At 41.0% G+C, this 16,366-nt stretch overlaps 1 protein-coding gene and 1 long non-coding RNA gene across 2 annotated transcripts in view; one reads left to right on the forward strand and one right to left on the reverse strand.

Annotated features, from left to right (window-relative positions):
• Positions 1 to 318: 318 nt before the first annotated feature.
• LOC128627251 (uncharacterized) lies at positions 319 to 8,187 on the reverse strand. Its single transcript, XR_008391412.1, has 3 exons — positions 8,101 to 8,187; positions 6,473 to 6,549; positions 319 to 992 (listed from the first exon to the last, which is right to left on the reverse strand). It is a non-coding gene; the product is annotated as an uncharacterized LOC128627251 (long non-coding RNA).
• A 273-nt stretch (positions 8,188 to 8,460) lies between these two features.
• Positions 8,461 to 16,366, forward strand: part of ME2 (malic enzyme 2) — a 43,872-nt gene continuing 35,966 nt past the window's right edge. Inside the window, exon 1 of the mRNA XM_037165081.2 lies at positions 8,461 to 8,701. The gene's annotated coding sequence lies outside the window, so the exon portion shown is untranslated. The remainder of the gene's footprint in view (positions 8,702 to 16,366) is intronic.

Here is a 16,366-nt window from a genome sequence, read left to right on the forward strand (position 1 = left end):
ATTGCAGTTCTCACCTCTATAGTTGCACTGACTTCACTGTTTGTAGAAGCGTCTGCCTCCCACCCCTCTTCACTCTTCAGTCCTTTACCTGCGGACTGAACCACCCGAACATTCCTTGAGTGCAGTATTTTGTGCCAGTCTCCCTCTATGAATAACCAATGTGGCTGCAGCAGCCCTGGTGGTTTGCACTGAGATTGTGAAATGCCCTTCAGCAATCGCCACAAAGGAACTTTGAATAAATAAAGCAGCTGGGAGCCTATGATTTCTCAGGCTCACTCTTTATTGAAGAATTTAAAACATAAGAGTGGGTATGTCAGGTGTGGCAGGCGGATAAATGACCCAAATGGCCAGTCACTGAAATCAACCAAGATCTCTAAAACAAAGCAGCCCTGTCCGGAGAGGTGGCCTGGGCTCTTCACCTGGCTGTGTGGCTGGTGATGTGTTTGTCCAGGTAGCCACCCTTGAAGTGGATGCCACGGCTTAAGTCAGGCACTTGCATTACAAAAAAGAAAAAAGCCCGTCAGGGCTTACACCACAGGCAGAGACTATCAAACATTTCGATGGATCACGTCTAGGACTGGACCTTGGGGATCGCCCTTCACTGTGGAGCAGGAGGGAGAGGAGACGGCAAAGGCGAGGACTGGGATCCAGAGAAGTGTTGTGCAGGGACACAGCAGGAAGCACTCCAGGAAGCAGGAGAAGGTCAGTTGCAACAATTTTGCTCAAAGAATAAGGAAGTTGGGGACTGACAAAAGGTTTAAAGTCCACCAACGAAGAGGAAGGTTTGCATAGATTTAATGAAGTTGTGGAGATGGAAGCCAAGTCGTACAAGATGAGGAGGGGACTGGCTTCACTGGGGAGAGCGGAGCTGCAGGCTTCTGTGTCCCAAGGGCATGTAAACAGGGAGGTGAGTCAAGCTCCCCAGTTGGACAGAGTGAAAAGAGCCCCAGAATGTTTCTTGTCGTATTTTCTTCTCACTTCTCCTCTCTGCCCTAATAAAAACAAAATGGGCTAAAATCATGATGGAACACTTCAATTGTCATTTTCTCGCCACTGGCATAATGCTTTTTGAATGTAATTTTCACAGCTGGCATGAAATAAAACTATATTCCTTCCTCAAACTTACACAAAGATCACTGTTGCTTTTCATGCCTATTCAGAGAATGCAAATGAAATATGACTATACAAAGGCATTTTTCTTCATGAGTTAAAATACAGGGTCTGGCAGAAGTAAAGCCTGCTTGATTGTGGTTGATAGGGTAATAGCATGGGTGTGATGATTTATGGTTTTAATTTGAACGTTTCACCTAAAATGTCATAGGGTGTGCTTGAGTATAATGTTGTTATGTTACAGAATTACATGCTTACGATTTTGTAATAAAAGATGTTGTAATAAAAAGGGTTGTTATTTGTACCAGATCTTGTACATTATTCTACCAAAAAATAATAATAAAATACTTGAAAAAAATCCCCATGGTAAGCTTTCAAAAATGTATTCTACAGCAAATACTTCAAGAGTCAGAATGCTGTAAGACACCACCTTCTTACCATGTCTAACAGTATCTGCCCCTGGCACAAGGAAAGTCACCAACAAATTCCTCTTAACAAGAAACAGAGGTAAGGAAGAGAGACTTCCTAAATCATAAACCTTGGAGGCAGGGGAATTTGACCCACTTTCAACTTAAAAGCAACCTCTGCAATGCTAATCCCGAGAACTTGCATTTGCGTCAGAACGCTGAGTCACCTGGTGACAGGAAAGCCCAGGTAACACTGTCCTAAGCAAAGCTCAATAACTTAAAGTAGAGTAGAATTTACTGAGAGTCACAAAAGACAGGATGCCAGAGAATGTCTCCACATAACCTTAAAATTAGAGATCTGACCAAATGTTTCAGTATCAGAAGTTGAACTCATAAATTGCCAATAGGTGGACCTAGGTTCTTATCTGAACTTAGATAAAAACAGCCTAGTACAGAGAGTAGGTGAACTTGGATTGAGAAAAACATATTTATACTCATTAATCTCTAAGTGGAATTTAGCCTTTTTCTTTGATCATGAATGTAGGCAGTAAACCTCTAGAATTAATAAAATATCGGATTAATGAAATCACGGATTTTTCGTCTCACCTCACAGTGGTGGCAGAAACTTTGAAATAGCATTTATACTCATCAGTACTAGTTAGTATATCCACCATTAGAATTTGATTTCATGCATTGTAAAGTAGCACATGCATTATTATCCAGATGTTTGGGGTTTAAAAATATTTTGATAATTTCATTTCATTTTAATTGGATTTGTTGGGTATTCTATGTATTCTGTTCTCTGCCCTTAAAAAGACAGCCTGCAGTCTTTACCAGATTGCCAATGGTGTCCATCGCACAACAAAGATGAAGAAGCTTCGATCTGGTATTTTATGAACAAAACTCATGGTTCATCATTTCTACTTGCAGGCATAAAGATATGCACATGAATAACAGATTCAGTCTGCACCATTTGGTGCCCTTAATAAGTTGGAATCCATATATAATTTTTGCAAGGTTGTGTTGTTTAGGACTAATCATTTATTCCATATTTGTGCAATAAAATTTTTTTCAGGTATAAGGAAGTAAAGCTATTCTACTTCCTTTTGGATGCCTCTTAAAACAGAATGTTCCTGATTAATTGCTGTAGCTGGCACAGACTTCAAGAGGGCTAAGTCCTCATGTGAACCACTGGAATTGAGTCAAACTTTCAGGGTGGCCCCAGCTGTGTAGCTGAGTCAGTCAAATTGTCATCCCAACACGCCAAGGTTGTGGGTTCAGTCCTGGTCGGGCCACGTAGAAGAGTCAACCAAAGAATGCATGAGTGAGTGGAACAACAAATTGATGTTTCTTTCCCCTCCTTTCTCTCTAAAACAAACAAACAAACAAACAAGCCCTCCTGGTAGGTGCTGGAGGTCCCTAGACATTCCTAAGAAAACCAATGGCCACGGAAAGCACATCTGGAAGAATTCCCAGCCCAGAAGTGAAGCTTGGTGCGGGACTTGATTCACTTTGGAAAGTGCTTCAGAATGCTAGCAAGTCTAAAGTCAAACAGCATTGGGAGCAAAAGCACATCTGCGAGATTTCCTTTGTGGTTAGACCATGTCTCCTTGATGTAAAGGAGCTGAAATTTTCAACCAAAGCTGTTTTTAGGATTTGGATACCTCATGCATACCAGAGAACCTCTCATGTATTACTCAGTAGGAAAATATGTTGGGTAATCTAAGCCATTTTTTAAACTTAGTTCCCTTAAATTACTGTATCAATTATAGTTATTCTCTTGGCAGAGAAATCTTGAACCCCTCATAGAAAAATGCCTTTGTACTTCCCCCAAGAGATAGAATCTCAGAGGTAGCTTATGCAGTCTTAGAAAGATGTAGTTTGAGAACTAGGGACCCCGCAGGGTCTGTTAAGGATCTGTATGTTCAGTTCCGCTCAAGATAGCAGAAACTCTAGTTGGTTGATCAAGGCAAACATTCTGGGGAGTTTTTCTTCTCCAGGTATCAGCCAGAGACTTTGCATCCATTCTATTTGGTGCAAACATTCTATCCAGTGTCTAGTTCATAATGACACATCTGCTAAAATTATTGCTCATAGTTTAAGCATGGAAAGGAAAGAACAATTGTGTTTGCCTTGGCACAGGGATTTTTTGGAGGTAAACAAAGTATCATGGGATTCCTATTATTCTATATCTATAAGCAAAGATCCATTCACAGAAGCATGAGTTCACAGCATCTAGAACTTCAGGGTTCCTCCAAGGTTCTCAAAAGTTTATGGACATGGAACCCCTGGGTATGGTGGATTCTAATGTAGTAGGTCTGGGGTTGGGATCCAGATTTCATTTTTCTAATAAGCTCCCAGGTAATGCTGAGGTGAGACAGTAAGAAGCTCAGAAAATGCCTTGGCAAGTGGAGGGAGGAAACCGACAGGTGGCTGATTCAAACTGCCCCATCCAGCACGCCGTGTCACCTGTCTCTTCTCTCCTGCAAGACCCACTCCCTTAAGCATTAAGACAAAGGACCTAGTGTACACTCTCCCTGGAACACACCTAGGCCTCCCCCCCGTGCCTATCCTTGCTTTTCTTTCTCCTAAGCTGTAACGGTTCCCAGACTTAAAACCAGGGGAGCAGCCCTCCACAGGTTTTAAGAACCTATCTCCACAGGCCCTCCTTTTGCCTCTGTAACTTGTTTCCTGAGTTCATGCAGCCCAGCTGGCTCATGGCTTCTGCCTCCGTGACCTTCTTTCTAAAGAGCCAAGGCAGCTATGCCTCGGCTCAACTCTTTTTCAAGTTTCCAAAAGGCCAAGACAGCTCTCTAAGCAGCCCACTTGAATATTCTCTTTGAGTGTACTTTTGCTTTTCTTGCTACATAAACTTCCCCTTGTGATAGAGTTCTTGGCTCTAAGTTCTTTCTTTGCCCAACTCTTGAACCAAAGTCCAACACTGCTGCTAATGATGCCAGTGTTGCTATTCCTTGGACCTTCTCTTAAAGGCTTATAGATAACGATGGAGCCAAAACTAAGATTTAAAATGACCCGCACTGCCTTGGCTGGTGCGGCTCAGTGGTCGAGTGCTGTTTGCCTTGCTCTTTCCAGGTTACCTAAAAGTCCTAGAGAAAAATCAAGTGTGGTATAATAATATCTACAAATACCAAAGTGTTAGTTTTCCTTGGGGAGTAAATGTTCTATTGTTACTAAACCTATGATATTAACTTCTTTGTTCTTCACAAAAATTTCTAGAACTTTCCTTAAAATATTTGGTAACAAAGACATGGCTTATTATGGTATTAGTTTACCATAATAAGATGTTAGATCTTATTTTCAGGCTGTTAGATAGCCTGAAAAGTTATATTTATTTTAATTATATAAGGAATTGTTAGTACTTTTTTGGATGTAATTATCATCATTAGCACTTCATCGTATTTTGGGAAGAACAAAAACATTATTGTTCCTTAATGATAGTACTAACCTACACCAATGCCTTTATTTCTCACTTCCCCATGAGGCTGACAGGAAGTTTGTTTCTGCAATTTAGCACGAATGCCTTTAGATACACTGCTTCCTTTCTCCTGTATTTTTAAAGAGTTTGCATTTTTAATGACCCTAACTTATTAGAGGACAATTCCCACTGGTGCAGTCAGCATTCATTATTAATGTTTTCTATTCTCAGGCAGATGGAGCTGTATAAATCTAAACAGGTGATTGGCACAATCCACCTGCTTTTGCTATAGATGAGGTGTTGGCCTCAAGCCAATGATCCTACTCACTTGCACTCTCATTAGAAGAATGACCTCCCACAATTCTCTGAAGCTCAATAATATGGATTTTCCTTAAGGAAACATTATGATGTTTGGATGGTATAAAGCTACCTTATTTTCATAGCAATTGATATGAAAGTTTTTCCAAGTATCTTCCTTTGAGTTCGAGAAAGGTGGGTGAATGTGTGTCCACTGGAGCTAACTGGCGTACACACCACTTTAAACTCTGCTCATTGAAGAGTTTTACAGCGAAGTCACGTTGCCAGGTGTGCGCCAGCAGCATTCCATTCGAGGCTCTTCCCACTTCACAGGTGAACTGGCCAAAACGTAGACAAAGCCTGAAATAGTAGCCTCAACTCTCAACAATGCAGGACTCAACAAACTGATCCATACTGACATCCTTCCCCAGAGTTACCAGTGTTAGTAAAGTAATTAGTGTTCAGGGGGAGTGGGTGGGTTAAAAGAGGCACAAGGAATTTTCTGTATCTCCCTCTGGACAATGACTACATAGGTGCGTGCATCTGTAAAACTTCGTCAAGCTGAATGAGGTACTTTGCACACCTCACTGCACGAATTTTATATCCATCCCAATCAATTTATAAAATAAACCATTTGCATTGTGCATTGCTAGTTTTTTGTTATTGTTGTTTTGATTTTTTGTTTTTGGGTTGGGTTTTTTTTTTTGGAGTAAATGGCCCTGAAACAGCTGTAGATCCAATGATTTCCTTATAGGCTTCTTCTTTAGTGCCCTTCTTTGGACCGGCTCAGAAAAAGGGGGACCATTCTTGGCTTCCCAGAGTATATAATAGCTCCCCACCATGCAGACAATACAAATACTGCTGAGCCAGAAAGAAGACATAAGCTCTTCCTGAAAGGATGAACTACAAGGAAGGGATCACATAAAACAAGGTGCCAAGTTCCAAATCCAGAGAAAACTGGGTCAGGGATAGAAAGAGGCATCAGGTTTGGTTACTGAACCAATCAGACCGACCACCAAAGTGACTAAGAATTAAGTGAATGGGGTGGATCAGCCAAATAGCAGTGTCTGACCCCTTGACATTAACAGACACTTCATTCAGGGAATAAATTGACCTCAATTTCACCAAAATAAATTCCATCCACGATAGCTCTCTACAACCCTTCAACCTGGAATTATTCTAATGTAGGACAAACTGTCTTTCAAAGGCAAAATATTTTTACCTCTGTTAATGAAGCATTTACAGCATAGTGTTTGAAGTTTCCTCCACTCAGCCTGCTGCATCTTGACAATTTCGGGCCTGCAAGGTTATTGTAGGTCATGCTTATTTATAGTCCCTCTTTTACTGCAGTGGTTAGAGCAGCCATATCTACCATTTATCATCTAATTACAGTGTTCACCAACATGCCCTGCCCTTCCATTCTCAGATCAGCACTGTTGCTTCAGATTTTACATCATTGTCAAAGTGTTTAGGAGGGGGCAATTTTCTCTCTACCTCTGCTCAGTTTTGTCTTATATTCCTATCACTTTCAATTTTCTTATTCCATTTACTTTACCTCTTTTATCCTTTACATGTTTATATTTAAACTATCATCACCATACTTTAAGAGTACACAAACATGACTAAAGAATGTTTGGTGATAATATTTTTCTGAAAAAAAAAAAAAGCAAAGAAATAGCCTCCAATATCATAACCGTGGGTGGGTACAGATATATTATATTGGGTTGGCCAAAAAGTCTGTTCAGTTTTCTCCATAAAATGAAAGACACATTTTTCGCCGTGGCTGGTGTGGCTCAGTAGATTGAGTGCCAGCTTGCAAACCAAAGGGTCACTGGTTTGATTTCCAGTCAGGGCACATGCCTGGGTTGCAGGCTGTGTTCCCAGTGGGGGACATGTGAGAGGCAACCACACATTGACGTTTCTCTCCCTCTCTTTCTCCTTTCCTTCCCCTCTCTCTAAAATAAATAAATAATTATTTTTAAAAGAGACAGTTTTCATTTTCACCAGTAACTTTATTGATTTGTATATTTTGAGTATGTTGGCTATCTCCCACTATCAGCTTCTAGTGGGTGGAGGCCAGGGGTGCTGCTAAACATTTTCCAACACATAAGACAGGCCCACAGCAAAGAATTATTTGGCCAAAATGTCAACAGTACAAAGAAAGTTCACAAACCACTCTTGACATATTTTATCAGTTACAGCACAGTCTCCATACACTGCACAAATCTTTCTGTGTTTCACTTACATTTTTACCTTTCTTGAAATAATCAAGCATAATACAACGATGATGTCACATTTCTTCCATCTTCAATATTAAAATGGCTGCACAAAAATTCACCAATTTTGATATTTTTTAAATGCATGCCGATATAACAGCTGTCACAATATAATCTAACAAAATTGTTTCAAATGAAGTTAATGACAACTAAGCACTACTAGACCATCATCTCGAAAAAAACTAAACAAACTTTTTGGTTAACCAAATGTTAAGTTAAGGTCCCCGCTTCTTTGAAGATGACAATTTAGTGTTCTATTGCTTTCCTGACAGAGACCACGGAATACCTATTCATGGTGACTGTGATGCTAGGGATCATTAGTAAATTCCCTGCCAGCCAGTAACTGTGCCAGTAGCAGTGGAGACTGGCGAAGTAGTATGCAGAAGAGCAATCACAGACAAACAAAAATAGCTCAGGAAGTGAAAGCGTTCCTAAAGGGCGGAAGCCTCGTATTTCCTGGGTCCTCCCTCTTCTGACTCTCCATTGCCTGACCTTATCCAGCTCCTATATCTCTCCGCCATCCTCTCCCAACCTCCACTGGCTGTTCAAGATGGTACCAAACTCCCAGCCTTACTCCAGCTTGGCAGGTAGACTGGTACCCGCCGCCGCTGCGGTCCGGCCCCAACCGCGCCTGCGCAGAGCTTCTCGCGCGAAGGTGCAGCCATCACCAGCGACAACCCCTCCAGTCCCAGATGCGAGGTCCGCTGTAAGACAACTCTGGTTCTGCTTGACCCCTCTCACATTCCTGGGAACCGCCTCCACAGCGCGCGCGTGGGCCCTGGAAACAGTAACTTGAGAGATCCGGACGAAGGAAGAGTCTTGCGGTGCAGGAATAGAACACGCGGGCTACGAAGCTTAGCGGTGGAGCCCGCCCCTCAGGGCCAACTTCCTGCCTCCGTATTGGCCCTTGTGCCCGTCAGTCTCCGCCCAAGGGCCCTGCCCGGCTTCCTCGCGACCCCTCTGCCTTCGGATCCCACCCTCTCACTACGTTGCTTTACTGCCCGTGTGGCCAGTGACTGGCTGCTCCTGCTAGTCCGATCCTGACCTGGCGCTGGCCCCGAGAAGCTCCAAAAAGGGGAGGGCCTGGCTGGGTGGGAGCTGATCTTTGCCTGGTAGAGCGGCAGGTCCTCGGCCTCTTTGCCAGCAGCACCACCTGTCCCGGAGCGAGACCTGGGGTAAGGCTCTTTGCTGCTGGGCCCGGGGCGGGAGCTCGGGAAGGAGAGCTTGCGTCGGCCTTCTGCCACTTGGCCCCGGACTCTGAGCACAAACCTGCCACCGGAGTCCGCGCGTGCGGCCGGGCAGCTCCTCGCTTGATGGATGGGGCGACAGAGTGAAGGGTAGGGGCTCACTGAGGGCGGGGAGCTGGACAAGTCGCGGAACCCCATTTCGACCGTTCAAGGCCTGTACCCCGGCGTCCTGTTTGGGGCGTGACTTCTCCGTTTCTCCTCTCGCTAGTCCCAGGGCGACCCCTTTCCAGTCCGGGATGGAGGCCCTGTGGCCTCCAAAACGCGAGCATCTCTTCTTTCCCCCTTTCCCCTGCCCTTTAAAGACCGATTTTGTGGCTCCAGCTCCCTTCGGCAAATAGATCTCTTTTTCTGCAGGGATGAATTGATCACGAGAGGCGTTTGGTGTGTTTGTGTTTGTTCTTCGCTTAAAAGAAGTTCGTTGCAGGCTAGAAAGTTCTAAGATAGGAACGCTTCTGTCCTTTCATATGAAATGTCATCTGTGGACCAGGATTGGCAGGTGTTTGGCACTGATGGTAACCATCCATCTCTGCTTGTGTCTTGTCGCATTCAAAAGTCTTGAATTTGACTTTTTTCTTGGTTCCGAAGATAATTCTAGAAAATATGCATTGCCCTTTGATGAGAAGCTTATTAAAATATTAAATCTCAACAGAAGTGCCGTCATATGAAAATTATTTCATGTCCAATTTATACCTTCCTAATACTTGGGACAATCAATCACTTTTAAACAAAGCATTTAACAGCATTGTTACGTCCAGTGTTGCAATTGATGATGATAACAATTAGAAGCACATATTGTTAATTATGGGCTGGGCACTGTTCAATGCATAAATCGTCTGCAAGTTATGCTTGGAGATAGTACTGTTACTCTGTCCAGTTTACAAATGAAGAAACTAAAGCCTAGAAAGGTTAAGTAACTTGTCCAAGATCACAGGTTTTAAATGGCAAAGCCTGCATTCAGACCCAGCAATCCAAATAGCCCCAGCCCCTCTTAACCCCGTAAAGCTAATAGCAGTGTTGTACTCATAAATTCTGTTCTTTGTCAAGCGTTCTGTAAGTTAGAGAAAACATTCATATATATATATATAGTTTTATATACACACATACTAGTTACACAAAAGGTAGTTAAACATTTATTGTGTAACTACTTGAATTTCATGTTGCTATGTTACATGGTTTGCAGGAATAAAGAAAAAATAGTTTATCTTCTAATGCTGGACTTTAAATAATCAGTGAGTTTTGATTTGTGACCTGTATCTGACAGTTTTATGGTAGTTATAAAGACTTCAAAGTTAGACATAAAGACCAGAAATGCTGATAGAATCTTTGTCATGCGTTAGTAGGAAGGAAATGTTGGGCTGTGCTTTTGTAGAAGTTCTTTATTCTTTTGAGAATTAAAACACACTTTTGCTCAATAGTAATTCCTGAGAAAGAACTGCTTATGGATTTCACCCTTAGAAGGTGTTTATGTATAATAATGTCTTTGTCTTTTTAAATATTTGTTATGAAAGCACATTAATATTCATAAAGGAAAATGTCATTTATCATTTGAGAATTTCTTTTGTAAATTAATTTATATAAACTAAAATCAACTCTAATTTATGTTGGTGAATTTCAGAAAAACTTAACAGCCATAGTTTAAAAACATAATTAACACTGAAACTTATAGTTTGTTTATTTACTAAGAATGAGTGTTGGAGGAATAAATTGATACTAAATATAAAAATTACATTTGATTTTATAAAAAGGTAAATACTAAGCTACCTTTTTAATTTGAAAGTCACTATTTTGATTATATCACTGTATATTATACCTTTTTTCATCAATATGTACAGATTTCAAAAGTAATGAAAAACATTGATCCTGCAGGTATTGATTAGGATGAGATTTGATAGTGCCTGGGTCGGTATGTCATCCAAATTCTCATTCTTGACTTAGAGATTTAATCTGAAAGTTTGAATAAATCCTCATTGCCTCTTAATAAGTATTTTGCATTAGAAGATGTTGATGCAGAAAGTAACAGGCATTTGAATGCACTTCTGACCACTTAGTCTATTACTAATAACAATAATGCTTAGATAACATTTATAGAGCATTTAGAGAACACTGTAATAAGTATTTTACATAGACTATTTAGTTTAAATCTTTAAAAAGCTGTAGTTAATCAGTTCTGTTGTTTATCATCCTCAACTGAGTGATGAGATTGTAACTGACTCTGATTTACTCAAGTTCACAGAGCTGGCAGTGGCAAAGCCAGGGTTTAAATCCAGCAGTCTGATTCCATAGTTTGCTTTTAATGATTGTGCTGAACTGCCTGGATATGGATTTTATTGAATGAATCTTCAAGTCAAGTAGTCAGGCTTCCTATGATGATGATAAAGCTGTAAGCAGGGGTGTCCAACCTGCAGCCCAGGATGACTGTGAACGCAACCAACCCCAAATTGTAAATTTACTTAAAACATTATGAGATTTTTGTGTGACTGTGTCACAATGTATTTAATGTGTGGCTCAAGACAACTCTTCTTCTTCCAGTGTGGCCCAGAGACACCAGAAATATGGACACCCCTGCAAGGCTTGAGGCTTTGCTTTATATGTATCATCAGCACTACACACCAACTCTGCAAAAGAGTTTCCCCTCTGCTATTTTATTGATGAGAAAAGTGAGACTTCTGAGTCAGTAGTGCCCAGACTGTTGGACTTCATGGGCAAGTTAAAAGAAAAAGCCTGCGTATAGGGAGCCATTGGGACCAGACATAAGATTGCTAACTTGATTCTGTTCAAGGTTAAGGACCTTTTTTAAAACAACTAACAATTTACCACCCCCATCCTTTCATTTAAAAAAAGGACATTTTTACCACCGAAAAGTAGGAACATCATAATTACAACATGAAAACAAAGGCAAATTTAGTCTTATAAAAACTATATTCCATTGTCCTCTTTTTTCTCATTTGGTCACAGGCCAGTAAAACACGTGTTCCAGATGAACACCCATTCAGGAAGTGTTGGGGATGCCTGGGTGGCACAACTGATTCCAGACTGGCAACTACCTGAGTCCAGATTCAGATTCAAGTCTTTCCAACTGCAGAGTTCGTGCTCATTGTAATGGTTCATGACCTCTCTAATTTTGCTCTCCAGTGCATTGACCTTCTTCCTTCACTCTCAGACAAGGGGGCAGGGGAGAGTAGCCTCCCACAGACAGGCGCCTGGCAGAGTCAGCCCCAGTCCCATTTGTAAACAGCCCCTAGAGAGTAAGTGCTGCTGCTTCCCTGGGCAGGGCACTGGGAGTGATGCGTGGAGGGGAGAAACCGCAGGCATGTCTCGATATCCCAGAAACGCTCAAGGAAGCAGCTGGACTTTACTTATTTATTCAAAATTAGAAGCCCCAACTTCTTTTGTTTCTTGCGTTTACCTCATTTATTTTCACAGTTCTTTTTACATCATGTATCGGTATAACATAGAAGTTAGGTGTAGTTTCCTCCCCCCCATTTTATCTTTTATCTTATTGCCTCCATCTAGTCTTAAGCCTGTCTGTCTGTCTGTCTTGAGTTGGTTCTGATTTTGGCAGAAATTGGCTTTTGCCTTAAGTTATTTGTTTTTGGTTATGCCTGCTTGTTTTAAAGACACTTAAAATTACAGTTGACCCTGTCCTGGCTGGGTGGATCAGGTGGAGCATTGTCCGGTACACCACAAGGTAGCAAGTTCGATTCCTGGTGAGGGCACATGCCTAGATGGTGCGTTCGATCCCTGGTCGTGCTGCTTATGAGAGGCAACCGATAGGTAGCTATTTCTCTCTCACATTGATGTCTGTCTGTCTCTCTCTCCTCCCTCCCTCTCTCGTCCTCTCTAAAAATCAGTGAACATATCCTCTGGTGAGGATAAAAAGTAATAATAACTTTAAAAAATTATAGTCAACCCTCGAATGACTTGGGGGGGGTGGACCACCCACACAGCTGAGTATCCACGTATAACTTAAGTTGGACTTCACATGAGCAGATTTTCAACCACAAGTCAAAAATAACATTGGCCCTGGCTTGAACAACTCAGGTTTGAACCGTGTGGGTCGAGTTATAAAAGCCATCCTGGATTTAGATGAGTTTGTTCAATCATCGTCTGTACTTTTATATTTCAGTTTACTTTCTGTCACTTACTAATAAGGTAATAATTTGAATGATAGAACAGTGCTCTCTAAGTACAGACAAGCAGTTATGCCTATAACTACTTTAATAAAATCTTTAATTCTGCTACTTTTTGCCTATATTCTTTCATTTGATTATTACAGTTATGGGGTAGATTTGACAAGTAGGGTCATCTTTATTATACAGGTTAAATTCAGCATTTGACCAAAACACAATTTTAAGCAGAGCTGAAAAGAAAAGATTTCATATCTCAGAATGTTGATTTAATTTAACTACTTAAATTCTCCCTACCCACCAGATGTGGGTGTTTTTCCCACATCTAATAATTCTTTGATTCTCAGCAGACACTGGCAGGATGCGCTACAATTAAACTTAATTCCAACACTATCTATCTGGAGATAGCTTCAGATTCTACAGGTTAGGAGCTCAGTCCCAAGAGATTCCCCAACTTCAGATGCCAGTCACAATGCAAGCCCCCACTTGTGAGCTATGCTTCCGACCAGCCAGCTCCAAGTCAGGGCTTCCCACTGTACCCTCCTCAGGTTGGATAATTTGCTAAAACGGCTCCCAGAATGCAGGGCTACACTTTACTTATGTTTACCAGTTTATTATAAAAGAACAACTGTTAATCTAAAACTAAAAGGCCATTTTAAAACAGAAGCTAGAATTATAAATGAAAACGTTATATCAGGACATTTTGGATTTTCAGAAATTTTATGTAATTTCTGAAACATTTATTGTAATAACAGTCATTTCCCCTTAGGGAGAGGGGGAGAGAGCGAGCTCCTTTGAAATGGGGCAGGAGTTAAGAAAAAGACTCTTTAATTTTTGAATTTGTTGAACATACAAAAGTTTTAGCAAACTTGATCAAGTAGCATCATAGGTTACTGTGAAACAGTAATTATCATGATGACAAAGATTTCCCTGGCAAATAATAGAAAGTTATAGTTGTAAGCAGTTTTACTCTTTTAATTTTAAAACTTGGTTCACCTAAGCAATCAAAGATCTGATAATAAAGAGCACAGGGAATCATTTTTATAAAACAGAATTTTTGCTTTCTCTTTATAGTCTCTTATTACTAACATACCAGTTGTACAGGTAAACTTTGTCCTTTTTAGCAGATGAAATAATATTGAAATTTAATTTTATGTGTTATAAAGTAGTAGGTCAGTGTCCCGAGGGGTCTCCTGCACTGGCCAAGATGGTGGCAGGAGGGGGTTCCTACACTGAGTGTGGGAAAAGCTAGCGGGCGGGGGGGGGGACCAGGGGGAGGCAGACACGGGCACCACAGAAGTGAAAATGGTGTGGGGCGGGGGAGGAGAGAAAGAGAAACACCAGTGGGTTGCCTCCTGTACGTATCCCAACCGCATCCCAGCCGGGAAGCAAACCCACATCCTTTTAGGTGAACCGGACAACATCCCAACCAAGCTGAGCCACCTGACCAGGGCGGCTCCAGTAAGAAAAATTCCTAGTATTTTTAATTGGCGACTCAATATTGAAATTTTTAACTCTCAAAAGTCCCAATTTCTATTGAAAAGTACTTATAAACTGTTATATCAGATTTTTTTTAGATTGGCAAATTAATACATTTCAGAACCTCTAGAAACATGGGTTCTTTTACTGCAAATATGTTTCATTATTTTCAGAAACATGTTCCCTTTTTAATTGTACAGTCTTTCAATCCAAATTTATCTTTTAGATTCTCTAAGAAGCCAAAGAAGTAGGTAGGCTTTATTGCACAATTAATGTTTCAGTACTTTATTTTCTTTGGAAATGATCTAAACATTCAGTAAATTTCCATTGTTCAATTTAGCCAGCAAACTTGAAAGTGTCAAATCACCAAAAAATTTTAGAAAACTAGTTCTAAGCACCAACATTTATTTGAGATCCAGGAAATGTAGCTACATTACCAAGGCTTTCACTGAAACGGAATCGCAGGTAAAGTCCGATGGCTTTAAGAGTTCACTCTGAGGTTCCTTTCGAAAGGGTCCAGAAAGCAGTCTTAGGAAGAGATTACTGTATTTTGCTGTGTATAATGGGCACCTTTTTGCCCAAAGTTTTGAGGGAAAAATAAGGATGCATGTTATATGTAGGTATAATGATTACATACCATGTGTATAATAATCCTGTGTATAATGAACACAAAACCTTGGGTGCACATTATACACAGGAGTACAATATACATGGCAAAATATGGCATATAGTCGATCACAATTTTTGCTACACTGTGTTAACTACTTAAGCCAAGTTTAATGCACACAAATTAGTTTTATTGTGATTATCGTTGCTAAAAATGGGAGTACTTGTAGAAAGAAAAATTAGATTTGCACCTTTGTAGATACTAGTTTCTAGTCCTGTTGATTATCTTTGAGGTTTTGTTATATACCTGTAAACTGGGCTGGATCCTGAATTCTTCTCGTTTCATCTGGCTATGATGTGGCTCCCAAGTGCACTCCAGAGAGTGGGAGTTACTCTGCTCATAGTAACCATCCTGGCACTGTGCATTCCCAAAAAGGCTTTAATGCATGTTCTCAGAGGCTCACCACCAAGCAGATGATCTTCCTAAGACTGGAGCATCAGAAAAGGATTGAAGAGAATGACTGACTTAACAATGGTGAACCTGAAGTCATGACCGTGACCATGGGTGTCCAACTCATTTTCACAGGTGGCCACATCAGCCTTGAGGTTGCCTTGAAAGGGCCAAATGTAATTTTAGGACTGTATAAATGTAGCTGCTCCTTAACTAGGGGCAAGCAGCTTGGCGCTGCTGCCTTGTAGAAAAAAGGTGAAGGTCCGGATTCGGCCTATGGGCCTTGTGTTAGCCACCTGTGCTAGAGAATCAGCAAAAAAAGAAAAGAACACACACACACACACACACACACACACACACGACTATAAAAGCTTTGAGAACTCTCAGAGTGGTCACTGAGAGTGGTACAAATGCCTTAAATTTTTTAAAAATATATTTTATTGCTTATGCTATTATAGTTGTCCCATTTTCCCTTCACTCCCTTCCACCCTGCACATCCCCTCCCACCTACATTCCCCCCTTCAGTTCATGTTCATGTGTCATAAGTTCTCTAGCTTCTATATTTCCTATACTGTTCTTGCTTTCCCCCTGTCTATTTTCTACCTACCATCTATGCTACTTATTTTCTGTACCTTCTCCCCCCTTCTCCTTCTCCCACTCCCCTGTTGCTAACCCTCCATGTGATCTCATTTTCTGTGGCTCTGCTCCTGATCTAGCTGTTCACTTAGTTTGCTTTTGTTTTAGGTGTGGTTGTTAATAACTGTGAGTTTGCTGTCCTTTCACTGTTCATATTTTTTATCTTCTTTTTCTTAGATAAGTCCTTTTAGTATTTCATAAAATAAGGGCTTGGTGATGATGAACTCTTTGAACTTGACCTGCCCTTCTGAGCAGGTCAATCTGCCCTATCTGAGAAGCACTTGATCTGCCCTT

This window comes from Artibeus jamaicensis, unplaced genomic scaffold (genome assembly GCF_021234435.1).
Source record: "Artibeus jamaicensis isolate MK-2021 breed Jamaican fruit bat unplaced genomic scaffold, CSHL_Jam_final contig_354, whole genome shotgun sequence".
NCBI lineage: Eukaryota > Metazoa > Chordata > Mammalia > Chiroptera > Phyllostomidae > Artibeus > Artibeus jamaicensis.